Here is a 16,753-nt window from a genome sequence, read left to right on the forward strand (position 1 = left end):
TTTTTTATTGTATATGGTTTGGTCTAATTCTGGATAAACCACTCAAAAAACCACTTATCCCTCTGTACGACTCCAACTGAAGAGGCATCAAAGTGACTGCACAATTGCCTCTCCTTTGACAATTACTGCTCAGACACAGGAACTTCTCCAGAAATTGGTGCAAAAGTCCTGGAGCAGAAGGAAGAGTCAGTTATGAGCTGGAATGTGTGCTCCAAATGGAAGAAAACATCTGTTCTCTGGTTTTGAAGGTTGAATGTTTACACAACAATTGTGAAGACCATAATGAAAGGTATCAAGGTCACCATTTGATCCAACAAATGTTATACTTGGTATTTACCTCAATGAGTTGAAAACTTATATTAACACAAAAATTTGTGCATAGATATTTATAGCAGCTTTATTCATAATTGCCATAGCAATCAATATTTCCATCAGTAGGTGAATAACTAGATAAATTGTGGTCCATCTAGACAATAGAATATTATTCAGCACTAAAAAGAACTGGGCCACCAGGCTATGAAAAGGCATGAAGGAACCTTAAATGTATATTACGAAGTGAAAGAGGCTAATGTGAAAAAAACTAGGTACTGTGTGATTCTAACTATGTGACATCCTGGGGAAAGGCAAAACTATGGAGATGATAAAAAGATCAATGGTTGCCAAGGGTTAGAGGGGAAGGAGAAATGAAAAGGGAGAGCACAGAGGACTTTTAGGGCAGTGAAAAATATTCTGTATGGCACTGTAATAATGAATACACGTCATTATACATTTGTCAAAACCCATAGAATGTACAACACCAATGTAACCTATGAACTTTGGGTGGCAATGATGTGTCAGTGTATGTCTACTGACTGTACTAATGGACCACTCTGGTAGGGGATGTTGATGGTGGGAGAGGCTGGCACGTGTAGGGCCAGGACGTATGTGGGAACTCTGTACTTTCCACTCAATTTTGCTGTGAACCTAAAACTGATCTAAAACTAAGGTCTATTTTTTTTAAGTCTCAGATATTAAAAAGAAAGATAGAGAAAGAAAAATAAACATGAGTCTTTCAACAATTTGATTTAGGGATGCCTGGGTGGCTGGGTTGATTAAGTGTCTGACTCTTGACTTTGGCTCAGGTCATGATCACATAGTTCATGAGTTCAAGCTCCACATTGGGCTTGCTCCTGTCATCGCGGAGCCCACTTCATATCCTCTGTCTCCCTCTCTCTCTCTGCTCCTCCCCTACTTGGACTCTCTCTCTCAAAAATAAACATTAAAAAAACAAATAAGTACATAAACATCAAAATTTTTGATTTAAATATTGATGTCCACCCACTGGCCAGCTTGGAGCAATAAAAAGGGATGCTTTATTTGTGATATGTCCTAATTGATGTAGCCGCATCCTCACTAGACCACTTTCCTCAGTATCAGAACCCATTCTGCTCTCCTCAGTGTCAGAACCAGACCATCCGCCAGGCTGTTCACTATTGGTCTACACCTGTGGCCTCAGGAGAAGCCCTGACGTGTGGGAAGGTGGGAAGATCAGCCTTTCCCCAGCACATCTTCCTATGTATCCACAGACTCGGGTCTGCTCTGAACAGCCCACGTGAACTTGTCCTGCATCCCTGGAGGAGGAAGCTGCTATAGCTAAAGACTAACTTCCGCCTAAGATCAGACAGTCACTAAAAACACATCAGGCTGGGTAGTCATTGCTCTATCAAGGTTTGAGCGATCACTGAGGCCTAGCTGAACACTGATGAAATGCCTGGCTGAGAATGGCCTGGACAAATGGAAATGCATGCACCTTGACTCCCCTTTCCCTATTTTCCAGACACAGAGAAGAGAGACGCCATATACACTTCGATTTAGTAGCAAGAATGGCACTAAGCTATAATTTTGTGATAGAAACTGACCAATTTATCCAATAAATTGACAAGTTTATTCATACAGTCATTACTAAAGTATCCATTCTCCCAATAGTGCAATCCCTCCTCCCAAACTGCAGATTCTCCTCAGTATTTTGGGCCTGATGTCTTTGCCCATATTTCTTCATTCTCTTGCTCAGAATAAAGCCCCTGGTATGGAATATATACACAAGCAAGGGAGTCTTTTAAGACTATGGTGGGCAAGAGTGACCCCTGCTGGATGAATGAGGACCAACTAGCACAACTAACAGAAGAAAAATGTTTTAAAGTAGTGCTTCCGGAGGAGTAGAAAAAAACATTTTTTTTGGTTGCCTTTTAAAATGTGTTGAGTTAAAAACCAAACCTCCAAGACTTATCCTCTTTTGGGTTTCTAGAAACAAATTTTGTAGTGTGCTGCATCCACAGTATGTTGATACTTACGTTAAGTGATTTTTTAAAAAGAAGTCTGTCTATTCTGTGCATGGGTTCTAAAAGCAGCTTAACTGCCTGTAGCTGAACTGTTTCTTTACTATGTAATTGTCTGCCAGGGCTCCAAGTTATTTGTGCCCAGGTGGGAATGCATTTGCTTTGTGAGCAAGAGTAATTCTGATAAACCTGAAAGTATGTGGTGGACCTCAAGTCTGCCTAGGGAAAAGGGGTGTGTTTGAGATAGATTAGTGGAGTCAAAAACATTCAAAGAAAATCTGACACATCTTGCCAAACTTTTTACTTGGCTGCAGTGGAATTTGGATATTTTCAGAATCCTTAGGTCCTTAACTTGTTGGGGGAGTGAGTGCTTTCAAAAAGAGTAAGTTTCTTTGTATGTAGCATGTATCCCGAGGCTTTAAAATAGGCTCTGCTTGATGAACACAAGGGAAGGGAAGCAACAATAATATAAAAGCAGAGAGGTAAAGAAACCATGAGAGAGTCTTAAATACAGAGAACAAACTGAGGGTTGCGGGGTGGGTGATGGACATTAAGGAGGGCACTTGTTGGGATGAACACTGGGTGTCGTATGTAAGTGATGAATCACTAAATTCTATGTCTGAAATCATTATTACACTATATGCTAACTAACTTTGATTTAAATTTTAAAAAGTAATAAAATATGCCCTGCTTTGGAACATCCTCTTTAACTCTGTTTTGGGGACATAGTGAAGAATTTGGTAGCTGAGTTCTCTGACTCTCAACATCAAAATGCCTAATCACACTAGTTTCTAATCTGCCACTTCCTACGTAAGCAACTTTGGGCAAATTTTCAAAGCTTCCTAAGCCTCAGTTTCTTCCTCTGTAAACTGAAGTTGCTCATAGTACCCCCTTCACAGTGTTATTAGGAGGATTCCTTGAGATAATGTATGCTCAGTGCTTGGATGGTAGCTGGCCTTCAGTACATGCTCAATGAATACAATTGAAAGTGAGCTAAACCTGTACACAGACAGGTTCCTTCCTCCCACCATTTCTCCTACCCTCCCTTCCTTCCTGTTTTCCTCTTTAAATAAATATTTATGGAATCTCTACTAGGTTCAGACCTCTGTGCTAGACACTGAGTAGCATAAGAAGCTGAAAAAGTCACTTTTCCTTCCCTCAGGGAACTTCCAGTCTGTCTGACCTTTTATTATCTGGGTATCACTTGGTGATTCTAAAACCTGTTTGCTAACACCCCAGAACAGTACAAATTAGCTTAAATCAAAGTGTCCAATCTTAGAGGTGAAGGCATAGAAAAATCATGATTTTAAAAAATTCCAAAAGATTAGCAATCATATGCCAACTTTTGAGAGGGAAAGTCATTGATGGTAGGCAAGCCTTTAATTTGGGGCAAGAATATAAATGAGTCAAGGTAAACACTTCTCTGGCCATATGAACATCTCTACCAAAGAACAGAGTCAGAAAACTCCGGGAAATCTCACACCACTTTTCTATGAGGGAATACAGTCTTTTTGGTGTAGACAGGCACCCCGAATGATGGCCAGTGCAACATAGACTATCCTTCATAAGCTCTGTACCTGCCAAATACTGGAGAGGATGCTGGTAGCCACAACCCACCCCTTGTCCAGAAGAAGTGCAGTCTGTTGGAAGAGGGGCCAACGCTTCCGAGTTTGGGATGGCTCTTAAGCTTTGCACCGCTTCTTCTTCACTACAGTCCTTTACATTCTCTGATGGGCCCATCGAGATCTGTGACAACCATTCTGGCTGCACTGACCAGGATAAAAGTTAGGGTTGAGGACAGAGCAAAATCCGTTCCTCTCAAGCCAGTTTTGCCAACTGGTTCAGCCAAACCAACTTCTTCCTGTTGTCCTCTGACCTCTTGGCAGGATTAAAGGAGCATCTTTCTTTTCAGTCAGCAGATTGTGGACCTCATGGACACCTAGGAGCAGAGAGCTTAATTGAAAGGGTTTTAGTTGTTATTTATATGCCACATAAATACCCAACTGGTTCCAGCCTTTACATGTGGCCACATCTCGGCAGAAATTACAGGATGAACTTGATACTTCTGGGACTCCCAGGAGAGGTCTTAGGAGTTGGGAATACATCCTTTTGAAGTTTACTATCCGCTTCAATCTATTCTTTAGCCAAATCCTAATAATTACACCTGTCCTCCTTATGAGGGTTTGATTGTGGATGAGGCAATTTTTGCCTTTTCTCCCCAAAGGAGAGATCATTATCTTACAAAAAAAAAAAAAAAAAAAAGATTGTCTTATAAGAGGCAAGTTCAAATACAGATGAAAATAATAATACTACTTAGCATTTCCACCCCTCCTTTCATCTACAGGGCTCAAAGTACTTGGCAAACATTAATTAATTTTCAAAATACCCATGTGAGGTAAGTAAGGGTATTATCTTTATAATAATATATAAATACTGGCTGGTTCATGAAAGCAGCCACTTAAAAGGGACAATTCTACAATATCAATTTCAAAAACAACCTTCTCACCTGGTGTAGACTTCACACTTTTGGGTAACACATTTGGGAGTGCCAAACTTACTAATAATATGATATCTTAGAGTGAGCACACCCACCTTTTCAAAATAATTTTTCTAGTGGTTTTTGACAGTCTTATCTATTTTGAGGAATGTTTTCATGTTCAAAAATACTAATTGTGGCTTCTTCAATCTACATGTTATCAGTCTTCACATATGAAAAAATGCCAATTGTTTTAGAGCATAAAGTTTAATGGTGAGAATTTAGTATCCTATTTCAAATGCATGTAGATTTGAAGAGGCTGTGATAATGTCAGGGGTTTATAATGTTTTCTATCATCATCTTGAATTGTGACTGTATCATAAATCATAGTTCCATGACTTGTCAAAATGGCTACTAGCCAGAATTTCTAGACGAGAGACACGGACAACTGATAGAAACTGACCAGGAGTGAATTCAGTTGGCTGCCCCCGCCTCCTACTTTCCTCTGTTCAGGATGTTCACACTGAATGTTTTATACCAAAATGTGGTCTCTTTTTACTTTGTCTCCTCTCCATTCTCTGTCTCCCTTAACATATAGAATAGCATTCATTCCATTTCCCACTTGCTAACCTGGGTCTGATCAGTTGCTGGTCAGAGTTGATTTTAGGGCCCATCTCCCTCAGTTGAAGCTCACCATATGTGTACCACCTTCTATCATAATTGCGGTTCATTCTGCATTCACTCATCCCAGTGACAGTGTTCATCCCTGTGAAGTCTGACTGGTTTTTTGATCCTGGGAACCTAATTCTTTTCTTTTTTGGTAGGTAACATCTTTTTTTTTTTTTAATTTTTAGGTTTATTTATTCATTTTGGGAGAGACAGAGTGAGTGAGCAGGGGAGGGGCAGAGAGACAAGAAAAGAGAGAATCCCACGCTGGTTCTGTGCTGTCAGTGTGGAGCCCAATGTGGGGCTCAAACTCAGGAAACAAGAGATCATGACCTGAGCAGAAACCAAGAGTGGGATGCTTAACCAACTGAGCCACCCAGGCACCCCCTGGAAAGCTAATTCTTTAGGTTAGTAGCAATTATACTTTTTCTGTGTCTTTAAACTCACTCTACATCAAGAACTACATTGCATTCAGGAAGCACTCAGTAAACATGAATTTGGGGTGGATTTTGTTCTGCTGAAATGGAAAAATGTCCCCAGACTCTGAAACCTTTGTGTATAGTCTTAGTTGGGTAAATCCTCTACACTAAAATTTTATATATGTTGCTCTGAGTTTTCTGCTTATTGATCCTAATAAGTGAATTGTTTCACTAAACCATGTAAGAAACTATGTACCACTTAACTGTGCAATATTGATCCACTAAGTCTATCTGTTTGCCTCTGTTGATGGCTTCACTTAGCAGCCTCAAGAGAGAAAACCTGGTTTTGGTCTCATAACTTTGGTTGAGCTGATGGTCTCCAATCTCCAAAGTGGGATAAACCAGATTCCTTCGCTGTGTTTATCTTGGCCCGCCATGTCTCTTTATGGAGAAAATGGTCCAAATAAAGTGCTTCCTCTGTGTATTTTGACAGGAAACACTACTAATATGCTTTCCTTTTGTTGTGTGCCTTGCTCTTTTCTCCCAGTGTTGTTTAAATATTTTCAGTACAATGACATATTTATTAATCCAGTACTCTCGGCATGGGGCATGAAATGATTGGTTCCTCTGTAAAGCCCTCTTAGAAAAGGTGGTTTCTCCAGTGAGAGTTAATAATATTACCACTATTCATGTAAAAAACACTGAGACAATCTCTTAAAAATGGAACACATTTATCTAAAACAGCTGGTAAAGAAAGCACACAGGCACAGCCAGAGGCAGTGAGGCCAGAGGTCAGGGTTAACACCGATCTCGGTGGAACTTTGAAGCTGACATTTTACAGATTATATGTGTCTCAGTGCGCAGTGGGCATGGCATATAAATTGGACTTAGAGGCCCCTATTTGTTCTCTGCATTTTTATGAGCCCACAGAGCTCTCTTTGAAGCAGCATACATAGAAAATAAAAACTCATTTTAATGTTGTGGAACTATTTACAATAAATCACATTTACATCCTGGCTTTTCCTGAGTATATGATCTCTCTCTGACTCTCTCTCACTCTCCCTGTCTCTCCAACACACACACACACACACACACACACACACACACACACGTGCATACATGCAAATACACATACACACACTCATGGAGTCTATTTCCCAAACTGCATAGCTTATATTTTATCATGATGCTATTGTAAATCCAGTTTCCCTCTTTCTCCTTGCTTTGCCTTAGGAATCAAATCATAGATGCAGCTATATTTAGGGCCACAAGGACACCTTTTGTAAGTCATGTGAGGTGATTCAGCTAGAATGAGCTACTCTTTACCTCCAGGAAAATCCCCTGATACCATAAAATGCTTGCTAGAGCATGGCCCTTCAGCACTAGAAGAAAGCATCTGATTTCAAAGAGATTGAGTTCCACTCTGGAACTAATTATATCATTCGTTTTATGGATTTTTTTAAGTTGCTAGGTGTTTTAACTGGAGAAGGCTGGCGACCCAGAGAGGAACATGTATTGGCAGAGCCTGCCACGGGCACTTTAGCCACCTAATTAATTTTCAATAAAAGCTCACAATAGTTAATTTGCTCTAGACCCAATGTAAATCAAATGGAGACAAATAGGTTAAAATTAGAAATGTGTGATGGAAACCATGTTTATGGTCAAAATTACCTTTCAACCTGGAAATAACACAGATTGACAGGGAAAGAAAATGAGACCACACAGGCTTTTGTTCAAAAGTGGATTCTTAAGTGAATTAAAGATTTTATTAAGGAGGAAAGGGGACCCCCCCTTCCCCAAAATCTGAGATCTATAAAATAACATCACTTTAAGAAAAAGTAGAGTTAAAAAGAAATGTTACCTTAAAAATCTCCCAGAATGAAGACATTGTTCCCATTCTACCAAGTCGCCTGGTGCCGTCTTATTTTTTTCCCAGGCCTAACATAGTGTAGGGTATACTAGTAAAAATACGATGGAGTAATTAAGTTCCCAGGTCTAAATTGGCAGACGTGCCTATCCAGCACCACCTTCCTTTAGCTCCTACGTTTCAAAACACTCCTTTCCAACATCAAACAGCCATTTTTATTTTTATGAGAACACAGACATCGATTTTTTATGATTTTATAATGATAGTTTAGGCCTCCAATTAAAATACCTAGACAATATAGATATCTTTGGCCCCGTTTGTTGGACAAATATTATTATTAAGCTTCTCTCCAGGATTTTATATTTGCAAAATATTTTGTGGGCTTTAATCATTTTAAATTGCCTTAACTTTGCCCATTTTCTCCATGCCTCTCTGTTATTCCTCAGGCAACCATTTCATTTTAAGCCACAAACTACTCATGTTATGCAAGGTGAAATAAGCTAATTTTTTAACAAGTTGGAATGTTAGTCTCAGAGATTGTTAGCTTTTTCCTTGTCCTTTGCTGAACATGGCAATTTGAACCACCCCTGAATTCTATTTTTATTTCACTTTTGCCAAGTTCATGAAGTAAATTCCCTCTTTCCCACTCAATCTGGTTTTTCTTCCTGCCCCAAAGGAATGATGTTGTCACTGTAATGTCTTCTAATGCACTATAAATGCCGTGATGAATTGGAGGCAGGCTGGTTTCTTCTGAGCAGGAGTCCATTATCCTGTCACAGTGTTCCTTCCCTGTAACTTAATTTTTATTGTAACAAATGACTAAGTACCAAAAAATGAAACAAAGTGATGGGCCAATCTAAAGTGGCCTGACTCTGACGGTAAGTGCAGTGGAGTGACAATTGTTTGCAGCTGCCTTCCAAGGGCTCTCTCCCTAATGACATCCACTATCCAAATTGGAGTTATCAAAAGCATTTTCTGGATGTTTATGGAAGATCTGCATTCACATTGACTGACTAACGATACTAATATAAATAAAGTACTTTGCAAAAGACGTAAGAATAAAAGTTAAGAATATGAGTGCAAGAGACAGAGACTATACTTAACTGTGTATGAGAATCACCTGGAAATTTGTTAAACTGAAATGCAGGGCCTCAGCTCCCATTAGAGAAGATGTCAATTTAGTTGGCTAGATGTGGGGCCTAGGAATATGCATTTTAAATAAGCATCTCTGCTAATTCTATTGAAGCAGTCATGTAGATTATATTGTGGCAAACACTTGCTAGAACTTCTGATCAATCAATATTTTCAAACAAATGTCCACTGTGCACTTGACCTTTATTTTATAATAAGCCCCCCCCCCCGCCTTTTTAAACCTCCTTGGATTTCTAAGTAAGGTAGTTCTCTCAAATCATAGTTCCAATTTGAATATGATTCTTCCACAATTGGCTTCATTTGATTTATAGATTATCACCAAATGTCTGGGAGGTTAAAACCATACCTCTGTTATTAACGATGAAAGAATATTAATCTGGAATCCATAAATCCCTGGAAATCTAATCAATTTGGTATATAAGTGACTAGAGCCCTTTTTTGGGATTGGAGTGTTCATCAATTTTACCATATTCCCAAGTGACTCTATGATTCAAAGAAGGTACAGGAGTCTTGAAAGTGGACAAAAATTTAGTAATATTGGACTCATTGATATGAAACTTTCATATCAAATAAACAGTTGGAATATCTAACTAGAAAACTGATTATATGTCTAAATAGTACAATTGATACTAAGATTGTAGCTTATTAGGTGATTAACATTCTATAACCAAAATAAAGCTTATTTTCAAACCTTTGTGTATATTACAATGTTGTCTGATATTTGCAGTTTCATATGTAGTATCATTGGATTGGCCCAGAAGCACTGAAGCTTCTTTCTTAAGAAGCATTTAGGAACAAAGGAACCACTAGATTTTGCCTCTAGGTGTCTATTTTAGAGGCTGGGTGAAATGAAATAAATTCTGGGAGACTGTGGAATTTCTGCATCAGTCCATCTATCTATTAAACATTTACTGAGAACCCATCAAGAAAAATAAAACCTATTGTTATGCTTCCTGGAGTCTGAGACTAGCAGATTTGTGAACTATTGCAGGTTCATCCAAGCGTATGCACCCCTGCGAATTCTCATGGTGGAGTTCTGTAGGCATTAACTCCCAATTGGAGTGATTTCAGTAAAAGTCACAGTTAACTTTATCAATCCATGTAATTTCTGAGAACGGAAGGGCTGACTTAAAAAATAAAGTTTGAACATCACTTAGTTAAACTGGCTGGATGAGAGTGGAAGACTGTTGGGGAAAGAAACAAAACAATAGGTTTCTGAGTAAAAGTACGAATCTTTGAGTCCATTGATTTCTAGAGCATAATGATAACCTCTTTGGATAATCATTGTCAATGGTTACAAAATAATGGAAGATGTATCACAGAAATATCCAATATTCTAGCTGTACTTAAACAACTGCTGGTAGTTAAGACAAGATGCCCTTCAAATGATCTCTGAGTGTTTCATTTTAATCATAAACCATGAGGTGTTAAAGGGGTTAATGAGGTCTCAAGTCATTGTCAACTAATTATCTTTAAGTTGTTGTCAACACATTCTAATTGTGCTTCTGCCAGCTCCACCACTGGGTGTGCACAATCCCAGAGTAATCGGTACACACACACACACACACACACACACAAACACACACGATGGCTCACTTTGCTGCTTAGTTTGTTAGCTAAACCCTTGCTGTCACCAACACACACATGCATACAAACATACATATTTGCATGCAAAAAGCTTTTAGGAACTTTTATCTTTTTAAAAGAGCAGGGGAAAAAATCAATAAAGTGGTAGCCTGGCCAGCAGAAGGGGATGGTTGGAACAGCATGGGTGGCTAACCTCTATGAGAAACAGATGTAAACTCACTGGGCCCAGGGCAGGCCTTTCTCTTTACTGCCAAAGCAACTAGCCAATAGAATACAATTAATGTCCCTACCTTCGGTCACCCTCCCCTTCCCCCAAGAAAGATTATTCATTCTGTCTATTGAAGCCAAGAACAGAAAGGAGCATCCACGTGGCTGGAGAACCTATGATTTAGACTCACACTTCACCTAAGTTGTATCCTTAAAAAATGATTCGCTCCATGGTCTAAATCAGCGGGAACTCTTTCTTGCTTTTCTGATTTTGTGCATTCTACCATCACACAAGTCTAAATTAATCTGTTACCATTTACATTCACCTTTTTTTCTTTGTTTTCCTGGCCTGGGAATCCTTTGGGACTTGATAAAAGGCATAGACCTGACACAAATGGGTCATTGTTCATGTGGTTATTTAATCACCCTTCGATAGATGTTGGAAACTTAAGGATTTGGAATGATTCAACCACTTGGGGACACTGATAGTTCCTCAGAAAGATAAGCAGGCATCGACCCTACAAGTCAGAAATTCCACTCTTACTACTCAAAAGAAAAAAGGAGATACGTTTACAAAAGCAATCGTACATGTTCATAGCAGCATTACTCAGAATAACTCCAAATTGGAAATAATCCACATGTCCACCAACAAGAGAAAGGATAATTGAATTGTAGCATATTCATACAACAGAATACTACTCAGAAATGAAAATGAATGCACTACCGACGCATAATATGGAGACTCTCAAAAGAAGGTTCATCAAAAGAAACTAAATACAAGTACATCTTGCTTGACTTACTTATACTGAGTCCATGAATGGGCAAAACCAATGATACAGAAATCGGAAGTCAAAAAGAGGTTGCCTCTGGCAGGGGGGTAATTGACTGGAAAGTGTCACAAGGGAAGTTTCTTGGGCAATGGAAATAATCTAATTCTTATTTTGAATAATGGTTGTGTTTGTGAAAACAATTAACAAAACACATCAAGCTGAACACCTAAGCTCTGCACCTGGTATTGTATAAAGATTATACCTGAAGGTTTTCAAAAATTACAAAGCTAAAGATTTGGGAAATAGAAATGATACAATGGGAGAAAATAGATGAATGACAAAATCAGGGAATAGAGAAAATGAAGGGAAATTGATCAAGCTGGGAAAGTTAATCTTCCTAAGGATGAGAATATATATAAGTATATGAAGAAATATCTAGCCAACTACTTAAAATTTTCTTGAGTGTTTCCTATATACAAAGCACTATGTCAATCATTTTATTACACATTAGCTCACTTATCTTCTCTTTTTCTTTGACTTTCCAGTGCACAGAGCTAGATGAGTCATGTTTCTTGGTACATAGTATATTCTTTTCATTGGTCCATGTGTGGCTAGTTTTATTTAGTTAGGTAGTTATTCATAATATGTACTTGCAACCCCACTACCCAAGCACAAACTAGGACCTTGACTACAACTTATTATCTAGTTACATAATCCTCTCTATGGGGGATAATAGCATTCTCTCACCTTCCCCCCACTCAAAGCCATCATCATCATCCTGAATCCTGTGTTTATCATTCCTTTTCTTTTGACATACAATTTTATTGGTGCTATGTGAATCCTTTTTTTTTTTTTAATGTTTATTTATTTTGGAGAGAGAGAATGTGAGAATGAGAGGGGTAGAGAAGGGGACAGAAGATCCAAAGTGGACTCCACGCTGAGAGCAGTGAGCCCGAAGTGGGGCTTCTGTTCACAAACTGAACTGTGAGATCATGACCTGAGCTGAAGTCAGAAGCTCAATCGACTGAGCCACCCAGATGTCCCAATGCTAGAGAATTCTTAAACATATAGAAATTTATGTTACTTAGCTTTATGAAATAATATGCTATATATAATCTTTTGGAACTTTTTTCACTTGTTATTATATTGCTAAGATTCATCTTAATTGTTATGTGTCTCTGTATCATTGAATATTTATTACAACCCTGTAAAATAGGTGCTACTATCAACATTTGTTGAAGATAAAGTTGGGGCTCAGAGAAGTTGATTAACATGCCCAAGGACACAGAGTTAGAAAGTAGTAGAAGCAAGATTCAAATCTGAAGCTCTTAACTAATATGCTGCACTTCCTTTTCCATTCCATATTGCCTGTTATCTATATTATATCTCTATCTATACCTATCCTTATTTATATCCACTTGTGTATGTGTGCGTATGTGTTTATTTGTTTTTATTTATGTATATCTAATGCTAGTAGGAAACCCAGGTTATAGAATATGAAAGAATTAGTCAGGTCCATCTTATATTGATGGGTCCTTATACTCTGGTAGAGAAATATGAACATATATAGAACTTCAAAGTTTTAGTCCTTTAACATCAGAATATACAAGCAGGCAATGTCTTAGGAAAAGTATCTAAAGGTATAACAACATATCTGTGTGCACATATGCATACACGTGCCCGTGCATTTTCTGGAGTGGTTTTAGAACAACATCCTTGTTTCATTTAATCTCATATACTAAAAGGGCAAATGCATGGGCATTGTTTAACCAAGTCCTTGCTCCGCACCTTATAACTGTGTACCAGAGGCCAAGGAAACTGGATCACTCTCTCAGGATGCCATTACAGCCAAGCAGAATCTCATTAAAAATCAATTCCTCAGGTCCATAAAGCCAGTTTATTTTATCTTCCTGGAGTGCCTGCTGCTAGCAGTTACACAGTCCCATTGTGAGGCAGTCTTGTCTGTTAAGAACATTGCACAAAACAGCTATTTAAAGATTTTTTTCCATTTTTATGTTAAACTTTATAATTTTGCAGTAATTTAAGTTTACAGGGTTTACTTCTCCAGCTTAGAGTATCTTGTTACATGTGTTAGAAGTAGCATTGCCAGTCCTACGATCCCACTAATTAAATATTTGCCTTTATGAACTAGATGTTGTCCAATGTGAATGTGCAGATTTAATTGGGTAGCAGGGGCTCCAGAGCTAAGAAAGCCCAATTTGGCCAATTTCTGCAATTTCTCGTACATTGTTGCCTTCCTGCAGTGGAGTTATGCCTATGGCCTTCACAGAGAAATCAGACACAGAATTTGTTCTTTGTAGTGACTCTAATTCAAGTGTCTCTAAACATCCTAGAAATCAATATGTATTGGCCAAATTTTATAAATGGGGAGTTGAAAGCACATAGAGATTTAGTGACCTGTATAGGTCACACCCCGAATGAGCAACAGAGGTAGAAGAAATTGGAGAGGCCGCTCTGGCCCCATCTGGAATCTTTTAACTCTCTTGACCCCCTTCGGCGGGTTTAGGGGCTGGCTGATTTCAAAGATCAGTGAACTTTTTGGAAGAGTACTTGGCAGTGAAACATAGAGGCTTGGATTCCTTAGATTTGAGCTATTCCAAAGATTCAACCTCAGTTTGCATTTTAGAGGAGTCCGTGTGGTTAGTGAGGAGAATAAAGAGGGGTGGAGGAGGGTAAGATGGGCTGGGAGTGGAGTAGGAAGAGGGTTATGATCTCCAAGACACCAAGTGCTCCTTCTCCCCAATGTGTTGGGGACTAAATAAACGTATCATTATTTTGTTTTGAAAGAAAGGTTACAAGTTGACATTGGAAGGAACCAAATCTGAAATAAACCTCCATATGATCTTTTAAGTATTTCCAGTGGGAAATAAGAGAACTCTTCTCTGTTATGAACTCTTGCAATTCTGACTACTCTGTTTCTCCTCCAGAAACCATCCCCGGGACACCATTCTCCAAGATGCCGTACATGGAATCTTAGGTCTGCAAGATGGTACTTGGTGTTTGAACAACAAAAAAGGTAGGTGTTCAAATATGTTTACATAGTTTTACAATACTTATTGTAAGCTCCTTCCTGGAGCTTCATAAACATATTTGCATGTTAAAGGCTCTAGACACCCTGCAGGAAAGAAGCCTTATTTTAACTTGTTTGACCACGGCCTTTGCCTACACTGCAGCAAAATAACTATATATAGCATCTCACGAAAATAGAAATAATCTACAGAAGACATTTCAGGGAAAGGTTCATCCTTTGACATTAAAACAAAAAAATCAGCCATATGCCCAGTCCACTACACAAATTCCCAACTAAATCCCAAGTTGAAAATTCTACCACTGGAAGGAATCCAATGGTTTAGTCCAACAGCCTTATTCCAGGTAAGGGGAAGAGGTACAAAATATTAAATAACTTATCTAAGTCACATGTAGTGACAGAAATTAACCATACTGAGGACCTCCACCTCCCAAAGCAGTGACTGTCTGTGTCACCACTCTGCCACTCAAAATACCTTTAATACTTCCCAAATAATCTGTCAATTTAGAATCATTTTTGTCTGGGCTTGAAAACACAAAACTGCAATGTTGCCACATCACTGTTCTGTGCTAATGCTTGTCTACGATGAGACTAGTCTGAAGAACAGGTATCAAGAGAGAGCTCCAAGATGGGAGCCCTAACAACTTGAAAAATGCTCCAGGATGGGGGACAAGTTTAAAAGACTACTAAGTCTTTTAGAAAAATTATAGATCGCCAAACAGACCCTGATGCTTCATAAAGCAAGCAGCTGAGAAAGCTTTCAAACTCACAGAACTTTCTGGGGGTGCAGAAAAGGTAGAGCTCATTGTGGGGAAACACTACCAGGAGACTTGTCTACAAGCCTCTTGAGCCAGTGGCTTTACTCGGCCCTGAAACAGGGAGCCAGAAGGAAGACAGATGGAGGTTCCTTCTGAAGGGCCAGAAGAGGAATTTTCTCATAAGAACGCACAGCTGGAAAAAGACTTTATATGCCTGGGTCATCAGTAAACTTGCTATTCTCCATACCTGTATACATTTTGTACTACCGAAGACCCAAAGAATTGACATGAGTCCACGTACATTAAAAAAGTCTGGTATTATGAATTTTTCTGAAATAGAGTCTAGTAAAAGAGGTGAGGAGATAGGGGTGTGTGGTGGGGAATAAGAAACACAACTTTTGAAGGAAAGAAACAAACAAACCCCAAACCTGATTCCTTAGGCAGGGTGGCAGAGGGTGGGGTTGTAGTGAATCTTTAACCAGGCTGAGTCTAAACTGACTGGGAAGCTTTTACTTGGAACTCTCCCTTGGCGATGTTTTATCACAGTATGGTTTCTATTCTTGGCCAAGAAAAGAACTCAGGGAGAATGGAATTGGCTCAGTCTGAGTTCTGACAAGACAGTCACAATAATAGAAGACATCTTTTCCCTATAACTTTGGAAAACATGAAAGCAGATATTGGCTCTGAGTATGTCTGATGGTCTAACTTTATTTCCTGTCAACAGAAATAACTCTGATTTATATTTGGTCATCAAGTTCACACAATCACATACAACTCATACTAAAAGAGCACAGAGAGATGTAATATACAGAGCTGTGATGTATGTCTATCCGGCAAAGCTTCCTGGTCCAAAGGAGACCTCAGGGAGCGAGAGAGACACTTCAGTATTCTCACTCTTCTGACACTCTATCCCCCTGTGCATCTTCCAGTGAGGTATATTGCATGGGTTTCAGATGAGCTACGTGTTGTCTTTGATCTCAGAGCTCTTCACCTACCCTCTTTGTCGTCTAGAAGGTTGGTTGGCCTGTATCCAATAATTACATTGGGATGCTGAAGGCTGAGGGGCTGATCTAAGCCAGCAGCTGGCACATTGTTTTATTCTACTAATATCTGGGTACTTCAGAGGAGTGAGAGAATTTTTGAAATTCCATTTCCTTCTCCAAATTGATCGATGGTGCAAGTGGTAGAAATTGAGTGAATATGCCTTTGCAGTTAATGTCATCTTGTGTCATCTGGTTTCAAATTCAGAAGCATTCTTTCCACTGCCCTGTTATTATACTGTGTAATTCATTGGATTTACGATGCCATCAATCATAAAATGTACCATTATTTTATGTACCGCTAAGAAAAAAAAATGCCGCCAGTAGAACAGGACCTAATAATTCCTTACATTTAAACTTTGGTATTTTATCCTTATTAAAAGGATTCTTTTATACTTCTTTAGGTAGATTTCTTTTTACTACATGTCACACTTGTACAAACACAAA

This window comes from Hyaena hyaena, unplaced genomic scaffold (assembly GCF_003009895.1).
Source record: "Hyaena hyaena isolate Hyena2069 unplaced genomic scaffold, ASM300989v1 scaffold_181, whole genome shotgun sequence".
NCBI classification, from domain to species: Eukaryota; Metazoa; Chordata; class Mammalia; order Carnivora; family Hyaenidae; genus Hyaena; species Hyaena hyaena.